Below are 8,180 nucleotides of genomic sequence, written 5' to 3'. Positions count from 1 at the left end.
AGGTTTATTATACTAAAAAAAAAAAAAAAAAAAAGAGGGACCCTTCCGTGTGGCACAACATGGAAAGCACAGCTCTACAAAGCTAGTTGTAGCAGCTTCAGCACAAGTTTGATTCCCCCACTAAGGAGCTGACCCACATGGCATAGGAGGCCTCTCCTTTCTCACTGCTCACTTTCTCTCCCCTTAGCAGTGTACTTCATCAATCTGCCTGTTCTGCACCCCACTGCGTCTCTGGTGAATGCTCTCACTGCCCCTGCACTCTGGCCTGTAATGAATAAATCTTAAAAAGAAAAAAAAGGAAAGAAGACTTTTGCACAGACACAAGTGGGCAGGAAGAACTGCTTCTGAAAGGGACAAGTTTGTTAAAAGAGATGCCTGCTCTTCCCTCCCTCATTTTGATTCATTTTCCTTCCCCTCCCCTGCAGAGTGTCTCTGATTTATAGTCATCTGATTATTTGCTTTGTTAATGTTAATGTTTCTTCCCTCATGTCTTATTTGGTTTCCCTATATTTCTCCTATAAATGACAGTCTTAATACAAAAAAGAATGTAGGATATCCCATTAATAATTTTTATGTTGTGTACATGCTGGAATTGATACTATTTTAGATATTATCTAAATTGCATTATAATGCAATGAAATATATTATTAAAATTGAAAAAAAAGAAGGCGCATAGACATGGGCATAGGGATGGCTGCTGCTTAAAGTTTGAAGTTTCTATATTGCATGTGAAAAGGATTTTCCAACCTTATTTCAGCTGATATTTGGAGCTAGATGACACATTGCTGGGGTTGAAGGCTGACCTGTGCATTGGAAAATGCTGAGCACCACTGAGTCTCATTGCTGATGGTGAGGTCCTTTCTCTGGCTTTCACTAGTTAATCCTGTATGAATTTTGAAAGAGCTTGTGGGTTCAATAGAGGAACATGTACTGGGGATCATGCAATAGGGAAGGAGCAGCAACTGCTCTGAACCACACTCCAGGGATGAATGTGGAAGGGGTTTTGGGAGCCCTGGTATTTTGAGTTTGCTCGCAGGGCAAAGAAGTGGGAAAGCAGAGTATCTGCTGACTGGGATTCTGTAAGAAGGGTATAGACTGGACTTAGAGGATTTCTAGCTCGGGTTTCAGGGGACCTTTAAGCACTCACAGATGATTTACTTGATCTCATGTTTAGCTTCCCCCTCCCCTCCACTCCACAAAAGAGTATCCCAGTTGATCAGGTTTTCAACAACAGGAAGGTAACAAACAAGGAGCAGGTTACTCCAGGGCCTAGTGACATTGTGAATGACTAAAAGTGCCTCAGATGTTGTTACGCTTTCCTGGGGAGCAGAATCACTGCTGGTTGAAACCACCTCATTTAATAACAAGAAGAACCCACAAGACCATATTTTCCCTTTAGAAGATTCATCTCTTTAAATGCTATAGTCACTTTATTCATAATTGTACATTAAAATGTATGATTCTGGCCTTCCCGGGTGGCATAGCAGGTTAGAGCACAGCACTAAGAAGCTAAAGCCACTTCAGCATGAGTTCGATCCCCGCCTGCCCTGGAGGTGACCACATGGCGCGGCAGACCTCTCCTGACCCGCCCGCTGCTCCCCTCAGCAGGGTACTTCGTCGATCTGCCTGTTCTGCTCCCTGCTCTGTCTCTGGTGAAGCCTCTCACCGCCCCTGTAACTCTGGTCTGTACCCCAGTTCTGTATGCATAAATAAATAAGTCTTTTTTAAAAACATGTATGAATCTCAGGTTATCAGACTCTGGCACTAAATTAAATTCCATTTTCCTTTATGTCTTTATGACTTAAAAGTGTGTCCTGATTTATTTGTATCCTTCCTTCCAAATTAAAAGTCCCTGGTGCCTCCTTGGTGGCCTAGGGATTAAGTCTCAGTGCTGTCACTGTGGACTAAATTCAATCCCTAGCCAAGGAGATAAACCACCTATGGTTCAGTGCCCGCTGCTCCCCTCGGCAGTGTATTTTGGTAAATCCACCTCTTCTGCTCCCTACTTTGCCTCTGGTGAATGTTTTCATTCCTTGTGCCTTTGGCCTATACCCCAATTATTTTGTGCAAAAGTAAATAAAATTTAAAGTCCCTGTTTGTTTCCAGCACCTGGAGTGGTAAATTGACTCCGAGGTCTGGGTCCATAATCCACCCATGTGGGCTTTGCAGACTAGCTTTCCTGTGTTGGAAAACCGTCAAGGAACGTGACCACAGGAGGGCGCACTATTTCTATGCTTGCCTATTATTAACTATTTTAATACAGTTTACCAAGTCTACTGATTCAAATGTCATCTGGAAACACCTCAGAAATAATGTTTAGTGTGATACCCTATGGGCCAGTCAAATTGACATACAAGATTAACCATCACAACTAATCTAATCTCTTAATTTTTTTTTTTAACATAGAGTTAACATTGGTTTAAAAGACTGTGTATTTGTTAGGAGTGCAGGTTCACACTTATTTCAGTGCGTGTTCCAACACCGTGCCACCACCAAAGCACCAGTAACCCTCATCACAGTCTGCTGGACCTACTCTGTCCTTTGTTCTTGCCCCAGTCTTTGGAACGAAGGACACAAATAAATCAGGGCACACTTTTTAGTTATTAAGACGTAAAAGAAAATGGAATTTAATTTAGTGTCAAAGTCTGATAACCTGAGATTTGTACATTTTAATGTGCAATTATGAATCAAGTGACTATAATTTTAAAGAGATGAAATGGTCTTGAGGTTTGTGGATTCTTTTCCTTGTAATCTGAGGTCATGCCCACCTATCACTGCAGCTCTTATGTTTTTTGAAATCAGGACCCCTAGATGACATTGTTGCATCACATAGTGTCTTTAAAGAATTCCCGAGAATAAAACTAACATATTCTACTTTGTAGAAAACACATGGTATATGGTGACAGTGGATAATTGGTATAGCTTCTGCCTTTACATAACATCTACAGGCATATGGAGAAGGCATATATTATATTTAGGTAATATATAAATCTATTGTATTAATATTTAATATATACTATATAATTAACAATATATTGCAATTAGTTATTATAATATATGGATATTACTATAATTATATGATATAAATATTACTATATTAATCACATATATAATCAATACAATCTATATATTTATAAATTTATATATAAGGTATGTATGTGTTTATTTCTATGGTATATATAAGGTATATATAAATTTATATACATATATTTACATTTATTATCTTTATATAATATCTAAAGGCAAATGGAAAGATAGCATTTTTTGCTTTTTAGGATTTAGCTTCTGTCAAATGTTAAAAATGTTTGGACTGGGCCCTCCCTGGTGGTGCAGCAGGTTAAATAGCATAGCACTAAGAAACTAAAGTCACTTTAGCATGAGTTTGATCCCTGCCCCAGAGGTGACCCACATGGCATGGCAGACCTCTCCTGACCCACCCGCTGCTCCCCTCAGCAGTGTATTTCGTCGATCTGCCTGTTCTGCTCTCCACTCTGTCTATGGTAAATTCTCTCACTGCTCCTGCACCTCTGGCCTGTACCCCAGTTCTGTATGCATAAATAAATAAATCTTTAACAAAAAATGTTTGAACTTATAAATATAGTAGCCAAATACCAAGTATAGTTAACCCTTGAAAGGCATGGATTTGAACTGTGTAGGTCCATTTAGATGTAGATTTTTTTGAATAAATGATGAAATATATTATTTTTATGATTTTCTTAGTAAAGTTTTCTTTTCTCCAGTTTTTTCATCTATTGTAAGAATATCACCTAACATACAAAATATGTGTCAATAAAGTGTTGCTGATAAAGCTTCTAGTCAATAGCATACTTCTACTATGCTATTGATAGATAGCATAGTAGTGGATTTTCTACTGCGTAGGGAATTGGCATCCTTATCCTTTGCATTGTTCAAGTGGTAACTGCATATATCTGTGTGCATTAAAAAAATAAGTATATATCTCTATATATTGTGATATACTGACTTGTCTCTGCATAAGAGGCAGATATGACATAAGGACATGGATAAAACTTTCCTTAAAATAACTTTGGTTGGGAGTGATGGTTCAACAGAATAATCTTATATGACACATATCCCATTCATTAAATTTTACCATTTCATTATCCAAAAAACCTAGGGTCTGTCACTCTTTCTACTCCTTTTTGTCAATATAGTATGAAGCCTCTTCAGACATGAATTTCATCTAGATTGATGTGAGCATGATTTGATTTAATTTTTCCAGGAAGTTTGGAAATAATTCTTGGGATTTTTCCCAATTTGGAAGTGAAATTGTGAAACTGATTAAATACATCTGTATACCACCTAAAGAATGGTTCCATGGAGCCCGCATTATAATACAGCATGATGTAACATACGCTAACCAGATCGGGCAAGGAATGGTTCCAGGTCTAGTTGACAGACAGTGTTAAATGCTTCTTTTTTGGGAATGTTTCTAGACTTTGTTAATCTTTGGTAATCTGAATCATGATTCTAAGTGTAATTTCTTTTTTTTTTTTTGTAAGATTTATTTATGCATACAGAACTGGGTTGTAGGCCAGAGGTGCAGGGGCTGTGAGAGGATTCACTAGAGACAGAGTGGGGAGGCAGATCGATGAAGCACACTGCTGAGGCGAACAGCGGGCGGGTCAGGAGAGGTCTGCCGCGCCATGTGGTCACCTCTGGGGCGGGGATCGAACTCATGCTGAAATGGCTTTAGCTTTTTAGTGCTGTGCTTTAACCTGCTGTGCCACCAGGGAGGGCCCGGAGAGATTTTTTAAAAAGATTTATTTATTTATGCATACAAGAACTGGGGTATAGGCCAGAGGTGCAGGGGGTGAGAGGGTTCACCAGAGATGGAGTGGGGAGCAGAACAGGCAGATCTACTGAAATACACTGCTGAGCTATGTGGGTCAGCTCCCTGGCTGGGAATCTAACTCATGCTGCAGTGGCTTTGGAGAGCTTCATAGTGCTGCACTTAACCTGTTGTGCCACCAGGGAGGGTCCATTTAGGAGAGATTTATGAGATTTATGCTGACTCTATGGGGTGGGATATTATTTATCTAATTTCAGATACCTGTGATTACAAAGTACACCCCTGTTTTATGTACCCCAACAAAGAAAAATTGGTGATGATACAATGCTTTCTTATAGTACAGATTCTTAAAATCTTTATAGTTGTTAAAAGTGCTCTTTTAGACTCATTTAGATGAAATTTCTACCATGTAACACTCCTGCATAGATGAGAAAATGTAGGCAAAGTATTGGTTAAGGCATTCCTGATGCAACAGCCAGTTAGACTTAACATGAGGCGATATCCATGCATGTAGCTCAACTCAAGTGGTGACACCATGAGCAATGCAGCCAGTATCTTACCGTCCATGCAAGGTGCCACATGGTCAATGACAAGTGTGAGGTTTCTTTGATACTAAGACATTTCCTGATTTCAGAGATTTAAAAGTGTGAAAAATAATGTGCCACTATTATTACTGTTAATAAGTATACTGTGATCAGGGCAAAGGCAATCACCCTACCCTTCTGGCTTCCTCTAGGCTGGCAAGTAATCAAACAAACATCCTAATCAAATCAAGTACCTAACAAACTGATACGAAAAAAAGGTCAAAAAGAAGTTTAATAACAACACATATACCATCCTGTATACATGGATGAGACCCAACAGCTCTGTATAACTCACACAGTTGGCCTCAGATGTCATCAGTTTAAATAGCTGAAACAAGGGACATTGGGAGTCAGGGGAGGAGGGTCAGCTGGGAAGGTTAGCAAGGGCAGGCACTCGAGATGCCTGAATACAGATTAAGTCTTGTTTTCTGCATTGAAAACAAATAAAGAGACTGGGGCTTCCTAGTTCCCATCCCTACAAAAGTTTATTTGTGAACATCTTTTTCAAAAGCAGCCTCTACTCAGTCTTTAGAGCCCCTCTGAGATAAAATCAGCCTTTTGCCAAAAAGACTTTTTTGGGGATGCAGTTTTCTGTTCTCTGCTGTGGCAATTCATTTCTTCCTTCCTCTCCTCCTCCTTTTGCCTTGAGAAAATTCCTGATATTAACTTGTTTTGTCATGTGTCTCAGATTAAAATTGATTTAATCATGGGAAAATATTTAGGCAGTGTTCAGGATGTGCCGTGTATACTAGGTGAGCTTTTCTACATTTTTAGCTTAAATATTTTTCATCTGTTCACATAGATGTCTTTAAAAGTAATTTTCAATCTATTCCAGCATTGGTTATACCACACTTTGAAAATGGGCCTCCCTGGTGGCTCAGGGGGTTAAGTCTTGGTACTGACAGGCTGTTATTAGCCACTGCAGCACGAGTCAGATTCCCAGCCAGGCAGCTAACTCACACACGGCGCAGCAGACCTCTCCTGTCTCATCCACTGCTCCCCTCAGCAGTGTGTTTCAGTGGATCTGCCTGTCCTGCTCCCTACTCTGTCTCTGATGAATCCTCTCACCTCCTTCTACCTTCCCACATCTCTGGCCTGTACTCCAGTTCTCGTATGTTTAAATAAAGAAAATACATCCTAAAAAAAAAAAGAAAAATGTCATTGGGAAATGATCAAATAGGTCATAAAACCGAAAAGCTGAAAAATGTTAGATTGTGCAATCACCGAAACTACTAATAGTTACTTTGTAATTGTTAGAAAAATTGGAATTTCCAAGCTTTCAGTGACATCAGAACATCATCATTCACTAACAGCTTTTTCCAATAATCCAGAAACTGTACAGCAGTTAAACAGTAACTTCTGTCACAGTGACATAGTTTCCTGCAAAACTGTTAATTTTGTAATGGTTAACTTCTCTCTTAGTTGTTCACAGCAGGGGGTCAGTTTCTTTCATTAGTGACTTATATTTATTATAAATCACAGAGGCTAAGGCATTTTACCCTTGATTTGCATTTTGATTTTGCCTGTTTCTCCCAGACTTCCTGCCCCTTCTGCTCATTTCTTATGGTTCCTCACAGAAGTTGCCTTAGATTTGTGGCAAGTTTTTGGACCTCAGTGACCCAGCTTTGGGTCAACTGTATTTGGCTGGACACTTACTCACTAGGGGATAGGTAACATTGGGTGTTTAATTGACAACTATTATCGTCTCTTCTTTCTGTTGGACACAAATTCTATTAAAGTTCTTTCCTATTGATGAATTTATGCACTAAGAATTAGTTTGCCTTTATGCACTGGATGGCAGAACCCAAGTAGAATGTGCTGGTTTGGGGGTTCTGGGGTATCCCTCTGTCTGGCTGCTAGTATGCACAGGCCCATAGGAATCCCAGAGGATCTGGGCTGACCATCAATAGTCGCATTTCAGCTAGTAAGACAGTTGGCTTCAATACTAAGCCAAAGAAGGGTTTCCTCTGTTCTCTGTAGTCTCCTGAAGCTGGACAATTGCTCTATTACATTTAGGTTTCACTGCACTCACTTGTACAGGAGAAGAAAGACCTGAAAAAGAAAGAGAGAGAATAGTTACTTTGGTGTCTAATATATATGGCACTTCTCTAAGTACTATGCCACCATTATCTTTTAAATCCTGCGTGGATAGGGATTTGTTCCTCATTTTTATAGATGAGGAAAGTAAAACTTAAAATTGTTAAGTTTCAGACTTTGGTGACAAAGGTATTAAGTGGTGGGATCAAGATTCAAAGCCAGATTTCCAATAAATAAAACAACATATCTAAGTACAACAGCACATTTTCCGTGAAGCAAGTTAATGCCAATGTTGAGAACTGTAAAAGAGATGTAAATCTTTAGTAAATCAAGAGACTTAAAATAATTTGATGCCTTTCAATTTATGTGTGTTCTGAAATAGAAAATAATCTCCAGTCAGCACTTGTCTTCACTTTTCTCTTATAATAAAAAAATCTGTCATTACCAGTATATTCTTTATTTTATAGATCCAGTTCTGTCATTTGGCATGACTTTGGTCGTATCTGTATACCTGGTGGGGTAAGAGCAAGCCTTCTGGAGTAAAGTTTTGTGCGAAATTTGACCTGTGGCAGCTATGTGGACTGTTGACATGTTTATTGACTTCAATGAATTTGAAAACCTCAGGCAGTTTTTCTTCCTTGCTGTGAAATAATTGTCTGGAGACAGAGGAATCCTCCAGGTGGCTAGTTAAATGCTTCCAGAAGGCATGGGCCATTGATGAATCCCTCTGAGGATTTCTGTAGTTTACA

At 39.2% G+C, this 8,180-nt stretch overlaps 1 long non-coding RNA gene across 1 annotated transcript in view; it reads left to right on the top strand.

Annotated features, from left to right (window-relative positions):
* Positions 1-222, top strand: part of LOC105854400 — a 2,008-nt gene extending 1,786 nt beyond the window's left edge. The window contains exon 3 of the long non-coding RNA XR_001146082.1: positions 188-222. This is a non-coding gene — a long non-coding RNA (uncharacterized LOC105854400). The remainder of the gene's footprint in view (positions 1-187) is intronic.
* Positions 223-8,180: the final 7,958 nt, after the last annotated feature.

The sequence above is a fragment of the Condylura cristata genome, unplaced genomic scaffold, assembly GCF_000260355.1.
Source record: "Condylura cristata isolate star-nosed mole 26May11 unplaced genomic scaffold, ConCri1.0 scaffold00037, whole genome shotgun sequence".
NCBI classification, from domain to species: domain Eukaryota; kingdom Metazoa; phylum Chordata; class Mammalia; order Eulipotyphla; family Talpidae; genus Condylura; species Condylura cristata.
Note: the sequence above shows the minus strand (reverse complement) of the source record. Positions and strands in the feature narration are given on the sequence as shown.